Source organism: Salmo salar, chromosome 03 (genome assembly GCF_965601325.2).
Source record: "Salmo salar chromosome 03, fSalSal1, whole genome shotgun sequence".
Lineage (NCBI taxonomy): Eukaryota > Metazoa > Chordata > Actinopteri > Salmoniformes > Salmonidae > Salmo > Salmo salar.
The window spans coordinates 76,134,980-76,147,500 of NC_138293.1; the positions used below are offsets into that span (position 1 = coordinate 76,134,980).

At 46.3% G+C, this 12,521-nt stretch overlaps 1 protein-coding gene across 2 annotated transcripts in view; it reads left to right on the forward strand.

Annotated features, from left to right (window-relative positions):
* Positions 1-12,521, forward strand: part of LOC106600659 (acid-sensing ion channel 2) — a 418,168-nt gene that overhangs the window by 289,615 nt on the left and 116,032 nt on the right. The gene's annotated exons all lie outside the window — the stretch shown is intronic.

Genomic DNA, 12,521 nt, shown 5'->3' on the forward strand with positions numbered 1-12,521 from the left:
CTGCAGCGGCTTTTAATGCAGATTACACTTCTGTCACTAGCCATGGGGATAATAGCACACTGTATCATGATCATGAGAGTGATTTCACTAAAAGCCACACATGTTGGAATCTTCGTTTCAACAGATTATTTAAAGAACATTTTCAGAGTTTATCATGGTTTTATAACATAAGGGAGAGGGTGATGCAGAGAGGAGTTTTGGGGGATATTTCTGTACATTTATTACGTTTTCCTTTGCTTTCCTTTCCTTCACTGTTGGAGCAGTATAGCGAGACAGACTGGCTGATATTTTTTATTTAAGGCTACCAATCTCATCTATGGCTATTTGGTCGGAGCGATGCAGCTTCAGCTTAGAAACTGTTATTCATTATTTGAACCCTTCCATCTGAGATGGTGAAGATTCCTGATGTAATGAAAATATGATCTTATGTTTACTTTCCACTGGGCTGTAGAGAGATATACAGTATGGCTAGCTGGGGCAACACAGAGAGGAACACAGTAATGAAAGATAGATGCCACCATGATAAAAGACAAGAGAATAACAGAAATGACAAGGAAAGATGGTGGTTTGGATGCTGTTGTTGACTGTCTTCTCTTCACTGTGTTTTGAAAATGATTTGACTCTTGATTTATGATCGTGTTTACCACCGTAGTTAGAATTCTATTCTTAAAGAAGAAAACTCATCTAACATCAAGTTATAAAACCTGAACTTCTCATTTATTGTGTGGTGCTGCATGATGAACATTGGGTGATGAGAGACAATACAATCAGTGCAGGGTGCAGCAGCCTGATTCTAACTGAGACACTGGAACTCCCATCTCAACAATTTAAAGGTGCTTCAACATTTCACTGATTGATTGGATGAAGAGTTTAGAAGACAATTGCAGAAGTCTACACTAATTAAATTGAAATTAATCACAAATGGCATATTAGATTTAAAAAGAAGAAAAACTAACCTGATTGTAAAAAATGTCTTCATTATTTACTTATTTTTGATCTGAATGTATAGTTTGTAGAAATGTGTTTTGACTCTTGGCCTTTCAATATTGTATATCAGCTGCAATTAAAACAATAAGAGGCAATTTACTAGTTCCAATTAAGTCTAATCAACTAGTGCTGACTGATAATTGTACATTAGTTAGAGTGCTTTGTTTATTTGCGTGTTTTTCTTAAAGCACAAAATGTTTCATTGTGCAGTGGCTGAAGAAATGTATAAGTCTATTTTCAAGTGAGGCTAGTGTAATTTCATATTTTTTTCAGACTGGTATTTTATAATTAGTATGAAATGTATACTGCTCAAAAAAATAAAGGGAACACTTAAACAACACATCCTAGATCTGAATGAAATAAATAATCTTATTAAATACTTTTTTCTTTACATAGTTGAATGTGCTGACAACTAAATCACACAAAAATAATCAATGTAAATCCAATTTATCAACCCATGGAGGTCTGGGTTTGGAGTCACACTCAAAATTAAAGTGGAAAACCACACTACAGGCTGATCCAACTTTGATGTAATGTCCTTAAAACAAGTCAAAATGAGGCTCAGTAGTGTGTGTGGCCTCCACGTGCCTGTATGACCTCCCTACAACGCCTGGGCATGCTCCTGATGAGGTGGCGGATGGTCTCCTCAGGGATCTCCTCCCAGACCTGGACTAAAGCATCTGCCAACTCCTGGACAGTCTGTGGTGCAACGTGGCATTGGTGGATGGAGTGAGACATGATGTCCCAGATGTGCTCAATTGGATTCAGGTCTGGGGAACGGGCGGGCCAGTCCATAGCATCAATGCCTTCCTCTTGCAGGAACTGCTGACACCCTCCAGCCACATGAGGTCTAGCATTGTCTTGCATTAGGAGGAACCCAGAGCCAACCGCACCAGCATATGGTCTCACAAGGGGTCTGAGGATCTCATCTCGGTACCTAATGGCAGTCAGGCTACCTCTGGCGAGCACATGGAGGGCTGTGCGGCCCCCCAAAGAAATGCCACCCCACACCATGACAGCAGAACGTTCTCCACGGCGTCTCCAGACTCTGTCACGTCTGTCATGTACTCAGTGTGAACCTGCTTCATCTGTGAAGAGCACAGGGCGTCCGGTGGCGAGTTTGCCAATCTTCGTGTTCTCTGGCAAATGCCAAACGTCCTGCACGGTGTTGGGCTGTAAGCACAACCCCTACCTGTGGACGTCGGGCCCTCCTACCACCCTCATGGAGTCTGTTTCTGACCGTTTGAGCAGACACATGCACATTTGTGCCCTGCTGGAGGTCATTTTGCAGGGCTCTGGCAGTGCTCCACCTGCTCCTCCTTGCACAAAGGCGGAGGTAGCGGTCCTGCTGCTGGGTTGTTGCCCTCCTACGACCTCCTCCACGTCTCCTGATGTACTGGCCTGTCTCCTGGTAGCGCCTCCATGCTCTGGACACTACGCTGACAGACACAACAAACCTTCTTGCCACAGCTCGCATTGATGTGCCATCCTGGATGAGCTGCACTACCTGAACCACTTGTGTGGGTTGTAGACTCCGTCTCATGCTACCACTAGAGTGAAAGCACCGCCAGCATTCAAAAGTGACCAAAACATCAGCCAGGAAGCATAGGAACTGAGAAGTAATCTGTGGTCCCCACCTGCAGAACCACTCCTTTATTGGGGGTGTCTTGCTAATTGCCTAGAATTTCCACCTGTTGTCTATTCCATTTGTACAACAGCATGTGAAATCTATTGTCAATCAGTGTTGCTTCCTAAGTGGACAGTTTGATTTCACAGAAGTGTGATTGACTTGGAGTTACATTGTGTTGTTTAAGTGTTCCCTTTATTTTTTTGAGCAGTGTATATTATTTTACACCTACATTAGGCAGACGTGGAAGAGCTAGTGTAACCTGTTGAAAGTTTGCCAGCAGGTCACAAAACATCCATTAGAATTTCTCCTCTCTCTGTGAACAAAAGTAAATGACTCTATTTAAGGTGTAAATTATCAACTGTCACTCTGTCAGCCATTTTGAAACTTCAAAGCTGCCACCTGTGGTGAAAAGCATTAGTAGACACCTGCTGTAACCAGGGAGACCACAGCAGCTTGAGGTGTGCACTACAGTCCTTTAAAGCTTTTCCTCGCTCTCACTTCCTACCTCTCCCCACCCCCAGCCCTCTCTCCTCTCCCTCTCTCTCCCTCTCTCTCTCTCTCTCTCTCTCCCTCTCCCTCTCCCTCTCCCTCTCCCTCTCTCTCTCTCTCCCTCTCCCTCTCCCTCTCTCTCTCTCTGTCAGAAGGACTTAGTATCACAGACAGTCAGCATTTTTTCTCCCCAGTGCGTTGTGTTTGATCACACACTCAAGGTGTGTAAGAGGGAATGACAGGCTCCCCCTTTGGTGTGCCATTTTTTTAAAATTCATGTCCAAACGCTGAGGTATCCCTCCTCCATGTGGCTCCCCCTACCTTTACCTAGCATGCCACTGGAGCGGAAGGACAGGGCAGCCTTGGTGAACAGACCTACCGCTCTCTCAATTTCAATTCAAAGTGCTTTATTAGCATGGGAAACAAATGTTTACATTGCCAAAGCAAGTGAAATAGATCATTAACAAAAGTGAAATAAACATTATAAAATGAACAGTAAACATTACACTCACAAAAGTTCCAAATTAATATAGACATTGCAAATGTCATTATGGATATATACAGTGTTAATTTACAAAAGGGAAAATAAATAAACATAAACATGGGTTGTATTTACAATGGTGTTTGTTCTTCACTGGTTGCCCTTTTCTTGTGGCAACAGGTCACAAATGTTGCTGCTGTGATGGCACATTGTGGTATTTCACCCAATAGATATGGGAGTCTGTCAAAATTGGATTTGTTTTCTAATCCTTTATGGGTCTGTTCAATCTGAGGGAAATATGTTTCTCTAATATACATTTGGTAGAAGGTTAGGAAGTGTAGCTCAGTTTCCACCTTATTTTGTGGGCAGCGTGCACATAGCCTGTCTTCTCTTGAGAGCCAGGTCTGCCTACGGCGACCTTTCTCAATAGCAAGGCTATGCTCACTGAGTCTGTACATAGTCAAAGCTTTCCTTAAGTTTGGGTCAGTCACAGTGGTCAGGTATTCTGCCGCTGTGTACTCACTGTTTAGGGACAAATAGCATTCTAGTTTGCTCCGTTTATTTGTTAGTTCTTTCCAATGGGTCAAGTAATTATCTTTTAGTTGTCTCATGATTTGGTTGGGTCTAATTGTGTTGCTGTCCTGGGGCTCTGTGGGGTGTGTTCGTGTATGTGAACAGAGCCCCAGGACCAGCTTGCTTAGGGGATTCTTCTCCAGGTTCATCTCTCTGTTGGTGATGACTTTGTTATGGTTTGGGAATTGTTTCATTTTAGGTGGTTGTAGAATTTAACGTCTCTTTCCTAGATTTTGATAATTAGCGGGTATCGGCCTAATTCTGCTCTGCGTGCATTATTTGGTGTTTTATGTTGTACATGGAGGATATTTTAGCAGAATTCTGCATACAGATTCTCAATTTGGTGTTTGTTACATTTAGTGAATTCTTGGTTGGTGAGCGGACCCCAGACCTCACAACCATAAAGGGCAATGGGTTATATAACTGATTCAAGTATTTTTAGCCAGATTCTAATTGGCATGTCGAACTTGATGTTCCTTTTGACAGGCCCTTCTTGCCTTGTCTCTCAGATCATTCACAGCTTACCTGTTACCTGTGGCACTGATGTTTAAGCTGAGGTATGTATAGTTTTTTTGTGTGCTCTAGGACAACGGTCTCTAGATGGATTCAGGAGCAAATTAGAGAGATTGTTGTTAATATCATTGTAAGTTTTTACCTTCCCTCTCCCCTACTGTGCTGTGGCCTCTATCAGTGTGTTTGTGTTGGTGTGCTTGTCTGTTTCTGTGTTTGAGAGAGAGAGAGAGAGAGAGAGAGAGAGAGAGAGAGACAGACGGGGGTGAGAGAGACAGACGGGGGTGAGAGAGACAGACGGGGGTGAGAGAGAGAGACGGGGGTGAGAGAGAGAGACGGGGTGAGAGAGAGAGAGATAGAGAGTCGGGGGTGAGAGAGAGAGACAGGGTTGAGAGAGAGAGACGGGTGAGAGAGAGAGAGAGAGAAGAGAGAGAGAGAGAGAGAGAGAGAGATAGAGAGTCGGGGGTGAGAGAGAGAGAGAGAGAGAGTCGGGGTGAGAGAGAGAGAGAGAGAGAGAGAGAGGAGAGAGAGAGAGAGGAGAGAGAGAGTCGGGGTGAGAGAGAGAGATGGGGGTGAGAGAGAGAGAGAGAGAGAGACGGGTGAGAGAGAGAGACGAGGGTGAGAGAGAGATAGAGAGTCGGGGGTGAGAGAGAGAGAGAGAGAGAGAGAGAGAGAGAGAGAGAGACGGGGGTGAGAGAGAGAGAGAGAGAGAGAGATGGGGGTGAGAGAGAGACGGGGGTGAGAGAGAGAGAGAGAGAGACGGGGGTGAGAGAGAGGGATAGAGAGACGGGGTGAGAGAGAGGGATAGAGAGTCGGGGGTGAGAGAGAGAGACGGGGGTGAGAGAGAGAGATAGAGAGTCGGGGGTGAGAGAGATAGACGGGGGTGAGAGAGCGAGATAGAGAGTCGGGGGTGAGAAAGAGAGGAAGTAGTCTGTAAATGATAATTCCGCTCCTGTTCTGGTTAAGGGCTATTCTATTTCATTCAAACATAGTCAGAGAATTCTTTTAGATTCAGGCCATTTTAATTCATTTGAATATACAGAATTTCTAGGGCTCTGGTCAAAAGAAGTGCACTATATAGAGAATAGGGTGCCATTCTGGACTCATACACTGAGTGAACTTATCAGGGAGTGTGGAAGGGAGTGATTGGGTTAACAGTATTTAGCTAAGTCACTGGTCTGATTGACTTGGTGATAAGAACATGCAGGGAGGGACACAATCTGTACCCTCAGACATTTTTAATTAATTCATCAATCATATTAGAGAGTTGAATCAGATTTCCATAACTGCCAATCACCCACCTCTGCATATGTAAGAATATGAGAGTGTTACCATTAGCCTAGCTGCCAGGTGGCATGTTATGGATTTATTCTGGATGATGAGTGGATGAGGAGTGTTGCATGTTACACAAATGAACTCATGTAAATTCATGTGAATGAATCAGTTGGACTGTTTTATTAACTGCCAAACAAGGAGTTTGTGATTGGTTTCATGGTTTTTAAACTAAATATGTCGTGAAGAGGAAAATGGACATGAAATAGGTTTATAGGTTGTGCAAAACATGTAAACAGTTTATAGACTGGAGTTTTCAGCGTGATGTCTGCCTGCATGCTGATTCACTCAGAAAATAACTATTAGTGAACTCACAAGTTCAAGGTGGTAAAATGTTCAAGCATAAAAAATAAATGTCCAGTTAACCCTCTTGGTGTATTATGTATACCCAGCTCTCCCTCTGTCTCGCCCTTCCTTCATCCTCTCCCTTCATCCTCTCCCTCCATCCTCTCCCTTCATCCTCTCCCTCCATCCTCTCCCTTCATCCTCTCCCTTCATCCTCTCCCTCCATCCTCTCCCTTCATCCTCTCCCTCCATCCTCTCCCTCCATCCTCTCCCTCCATCCTCTACCTTCATCCTCTCCCTCCATCCTCTCCCTTCATCCTCTCCCTTTATTCTCTCCCTCCATCCTCTCCCTTCATCCTCTCCCTCCATCCTCTCCCTCCATCCTCTCCCTTTATCCTCTCCCTCCATCCTCTCCCTCCATCCTCTCCCTCCATCCTCTCCCTTTATCCTCTCCCTCCATCCTCTCCCTCCATCCTCTCCCTCCATCCTCTCCCTCCATCCTCTCCCTTCATCCTCTCCCTGTATCCTCTCCCTCCATCCTCTCCCTCCATCCTCTCCCTTCATCCTCTCCCTCCATCCTCTCCCTCCATCCTCTCCCTCCATCCTCTCCCTTCATCCTCTCCCTCCATCCTCTCCCTTCATCCTCTCCCTTCATCCTCTCCCTCCATCCTCTCCCTCCATCCTCTCCCTCCATCCTCTCCCTTCATCCTCTCCCTCCATCCTCTCCCACCATCCTCTCCCTCCATCCTCTCCCTTCATCCTCTCCCTCCATCCTCTCCCTCCATCCTCTCCCTCCATCCTCTACCTTCATCCTCTCCCTCCATCCTCTCCCTTCATCCTCTCCCTTTATTCTCTCCCTCCATCCTCTCCCTTCATCCTCTCCCTCCATCCTCTCCCTTTATCCTCTCCCTCCATCCTCTCCCTCCATCCTCTCCCTCCATCCTCTCCCTTTATCCTCTCCCTCCATCCTCTCCCTCCATCCTCTCCCTCCATCCTCTCCCTTCATCCTCTCCCTGTATCCTCTCCCTCCATCCTCTCCCTCCATCCTCTCCCTTCATCCTCTCCCTCCATCCTCTCCCTCCATCCTCTCCCTCCATCCTCTCCCTTCATCCTCTCCCTCCATCCTCTCCCTTCATCCTCTCCCTTCATCCTCTCCCTCCATCCTCTCCCTCCATCCTCTCCCTTTATCCTCTCCCTCCATCCTCTCCCTTCCTCCTCTCCCTCCATCCTCTCCCTCCATCCTCTCCCTCCATCCTCTCCCTGTATCCTCTCCCTCCATCCTCTCCCTCCATCCTCTCCCTCCATCCTCTCCCTGTATCCTCTCCCTCCATCCTCCACGTGTTATTTTCCATGTGAACATGCAGTTCAACTCATAGGACGTGGCTGACTCTATATCCCTCATGACTTCCTTGTTGAGTGGGTGGGCTGCTTTTATCTGACTTACTCTCTCCTCGTTCTGTCATCCCTCTATTCCTGATCTAGCCTCTTCCTGATCTAACTTCAACATATGCTAGGTAGTTGTGACAACCTTGTAAAAGCTTGATAAAGCTAAATGTCTGGTCTGTTGGTAGGGCTACACAGTCAGCTCAATGAGAATCAAAGCCTCCCAGCTTAGTACCTTCAGCTGCTGCACGGTGTGTCACCCTAGGAGGTAGGATTTATACTGCACACCCACATCCCACCCCTCCACACACACACACTCCTCCACACACACACAATTAGGTAGGTTGTTAGGATGTGCTTTAATACAGCGGGGGAGATGATGCCTGTTTAAGAGCTAATAAATCAGATAGATCAATCTCATTAGAGATTAATTAGCTTCTTAATCGCCGAGCACAGCACTTCTTCACCAGCAGGCTCTTGTAGGCTTTTATGAGCATCATCTATTTTCTGCTGCACAATATCCTTCACTGCTTTTCATAATGGGCCCGTCAACCCACTGGGGAGCATTGCTGGAAACACAGAAAGGGATTGATTTGGCATTTGGGGGCCGTCTTATTTGTAAGGTTTATACCCCAGCAGTTTGCTGGAAACTTTTAACATGCTTTAGAAAGTCATTTGGAAAAAGTTTGATGCCTTTCAGCCTCTTCTGCCCCTGTTTTTCTTTGTACCAAGAGGCATGTTTTAAGTCAAAGTGCACATTGTTGTCTTTACTCTCTTAAACTTGTTATTTATTATTTATTAAGAATAAATACACTTTTAACATGTCCCCTTAGGATTGCCTTAAATGTAATATTTTGAACCAACTTACCAAGAAGCGGAACTTTCAAAGTTGTCCGAGTGTACCGGTCTGGTGAAGTGTAACAGATCTACTCCTTTATAAGCCCTTTGATCCTGGTTAACTGGTCTCACAGGTGTGTGAGAGGTGGATATTAGCCCTTTGTCCTGGTTAACTGGTCTCACAGGTGTGTGAGAGGTGGATATTAGCCCTTTGTCCTGGTTAACTGGTCTCACAGGTGTATGAGAGGTGGATATTAGCCCTTTGTCCTGGGTTAACTGGTCTCACAGGTGTGTGAGAGGTGGATATTAGCCCTTTGTCCTGGTTAACTGGTCTCACAGGTGTGTGAGAGGTGGATATTAGCCCTTTGTCCTGGTTAACTGGTCTCACAGGTGTGTGAGAGGTGGATATTAGTGCTTTGTCCTGGTTAACTGGTCTCACAGGTGTGTGAGAGGTGGATATTAGCCCTTTGTCCTGGTTAACTGGTCTCACAGGTGTGTGAGAGGTGGATATTAGCCCTTTGTCCTGGTTAACTGGTCTCACAGGTGTGTGAGAGGTGGATATTAGCCCTTTGTCCTGGTTAACTGGTCTCACAGGTGTGTGAGAGGTGGATATTAGTGCTTTGTCCTGGTTAACTGGTCTCACAGGTGTGTGAGAGGTGGATATTAGCCCTTTGTCCTGGTTAACTGGTCTCACAGGTGTGTGAGAGGTGGATATTAGCCCTTGGTCTCTCTAAGTAGCCTACATGAAGTGGGGAGATTACTCTCCAGGATCAGGTGGAACTCTCCCCTCCCTCTGCCGCTGTGTCAGTGTGGCTCTTCCGTCCATCGGTCCCCCGCCCGCCCCCCTGCTGCTGTGAAGAGAGACTCCAGCCTGCCATGTGAGAGGCCTGCCTATCGATTGGAAGAGTTTAATTTTCTGTCTATATATTTAAAAAGGATAAAAGCATGCCGGGTCCAGAAACGCAGTAACAACTCACCTTCCCAAGGTCAATGTCCTCAGAACGTGGTCTGAATTCACACACAAACATATACAAATTAATTTGTACTTTAAAATTATATTAGTTCTGCTTCGGCGTCAGCTGCATCAAAGTCAGTTGATATTTTTCTCTTATTGGGTAATTGCTTATTAATAGATTCAAGCCGGGCCAATTGATTACAACGATTACAAAGAGAAGCTCAAAAAGAGAACGATGAGAAGAGAGAGAGAAAAAAGGTAATAGTAATTAAAAGAGAGAAGATGGGGATAGAGCCATAGCGAGGTAAAGTGTAATTCTGAGGGAGGGAGGGAGGGAGGGAGGGAGGGAGGGAGGGAGGGAGGGAGGGAGGGAGGGAGGGAGGGAGAGAGAGAGAGAGAGAGAGAGAGAGAGAGAGAGAGAGAGAGAGAGAGAGAGAGAGAGAGAGAGAGAGAGAGAGAGAGAGAGAGAGAGAGAGAGAGAGAGAGAGAGAGAGAGAGAGAGAGAGAGAGAGAGAGAGAGAGAGAGAGAGAGAGAGAGAGAGAGACTTGTATGCAGGTCACGTCCTCCCTGTATATCTTGGCCAGTGGTAGCATGGTTCTGGGCCCAAGACACTGGATGAGACTTAAATTGCTCCCGAGTATTACAGTTCAGAACTCTCGCAGCAACCTGGAGCAAAATCCCCCGAAGTTATTTCCCCTGAGGCAAAATATATTCCCCATCCTCCTGGGAGACATGAATCAATGGGAGCTTATGCCCACTTTAAATGTTCTTTACTCTCTCTCTCGCTCTCGCTCTCTCTCTCTCTCTCTCTCTCTTTCTTTTCTACTCTCTTGCTCTCTCTCTTTCTATTCTACTCTCTCTTTCTCTCGGTCTCTCTCTTCTCTATTCTACTCTTTTGCTCTATCTCTCTTTCTCTCTCTCTCTCTCTCTCTCTCTTGCTCTCTCTCTTTCTATTTGACTCTCTCTCTCATTCTCTCTCTCTCTCTTTCTATTCTACTCTCTTGCTCTCTCTCTTTCTCTCTTTCTCTCTCTTTCTATTCTACTCCCTTGCTCTATCTCTCTTTCTCTCTCTCTCTTTCTATTCTACTCTCTCTTTCTCTCTCCTATTCTACTCTCTTTCTCTCTCTCTACTCTACTACTACTACTCTCTCTCTCTCTCTATCTCTCTTTCTATTCTACTCTCTCTTTCTCTCTCTCTCTCCCTCTCTCTCTTTCGATTCTACTCTCTTGCTCTATCTCTCTTTCTCTCTCTCTTTCTATTCTACTCTCTCTCTTTCTTGCTCTCTCTCTCTCTTTCTATTCTACTCTCTTGCTCTATCTCTCTTTCTCTCTCTCTCTCTCTCTCTCTTTCTATTCTACTCTCTTGCTCTATCTCTCTCTCTTTCTATTCTACTCTCTCTTTCTCTCTCTCTCTCTCTTTCTATTCTACTCTCTTGCTCTATCTCTTTCTTTCTCTCTCTCTCTCTCTCTTGCTCTCTCTCTTTTCGATTCTACTCTCTCTTTCTCTCTCTCTCTCGTTCTATTCTACTCACTTGCTCTATCTCTCTTTCTCTCTTTCTATTCTACTCTCTTGCTCTATCTCTGATTCTCTCTCTCTCTCTCTCTATTCTACTCTCTTTCTCTCTCTCTCTCTCTCTCTCTCTCTCTCTCTCTCTCTCTCTCTCTCTTTCTATTCTACTCCTCTTGCTCTCTCTCTCTTTCTATTCTACTCTCTCTATCTCTCTTTCTCTCTCTACTCTCTCTTTCTCTCTCTCTCTCTTTCTATTCCACTCTCTTGCTCTATCTCTCTTTCTACTCTACTCTTACTAAGCCATATGACTCAGACAGACAATTCATTTCAACCACTTCAGTAAGACTTATGCTTTTCCATTTCCTTATATCTCATAGTTTTCTATGTTCTTGGATTGTCTGGGCGGTTTGGGATCAGCTGCAGTATCCAATTAGTCTATGAGTAATATTTATAAATTCTTGTGGTAGCTCAGCTCTCGGCAGCCAAGCATCTTGAGATGTCAGTTGGCTCTTTACCAGCCAGTCCATAGTCCATCACAGTACTGTGTCTGCATCAGCAACCCCGCTGTGACAGGGTCTCTTGCGGGTTCACGCAGGGCTGGCTACTTAACTCAAACACAGTGACTCAGACCCACACCCCCCTCTCCCTGTCTGTGCATTACGTAACACACCTCTGAGACTGGCCCTTACCTACACCTCCCAAAGACGAAAGAAGGGAGAGATGGAAGGAAGGACGAAGAGAGAACGTCCTTATAGAGTACATATTAAAGTTGCTAAGATTCAGATACGCCTACACCAACACCCATGCAATACTCTCCCAGATTGAAGGAAGGGAAACTCTAAAGGGTTGGATGTGTGTTAGCAGCAAGACAGACCCCCTCCCAGGAGTTTATACACAAACACCTCCACACACAGTGACTTACCTCATCACTCAGTCCCCCAGCCCCCAACTATCCACCTCATCACTCAGTCCCCCAGCCCCCAACTATCCACCTCATCACTCAGTCCCCCAGCCCCCAACTATCCACCCCATCACTCAGTCCCCCAGCCCCCAACTATCCACCCCATCACTCAGTCCCCCAGCCCCCAACTATCCACCTCATCACTCAGTCCCCCAGCCCCCAACTATCCACCCCATCACTCAGTCCCCCAGCCCCCAACTATCCACCCCATCACTCAGTCCCCCAGCCCCCAACTATCCACCCCATCACTCAGTCCCCCAGCCCCCAACTATCCACCTCATCACTCAGTCCCCCAGCCCCCAACTATCCACCTCATCACTCAGTCCCCCAGCCCCCAACTATCCACCTCATCACTCAGTCCCCCAGCCCCCAACTATCCACCCCATCACTCAGTCCCCCAGCCCCCAACTATCCACCTCATCACTCAGTCCCCCAGCCCCCAACTATCCACCTCATCACTCAGTCCCCCAGCCCCCAACTATCCACCCCATCACTCAGCCCCCCAGCCCCCAACTATCCACCCCATCACTCAGTCCCCCAGCCCCCAACTATCCACCCCATCACTCAGTCCCCCAGCCCCCAACTAT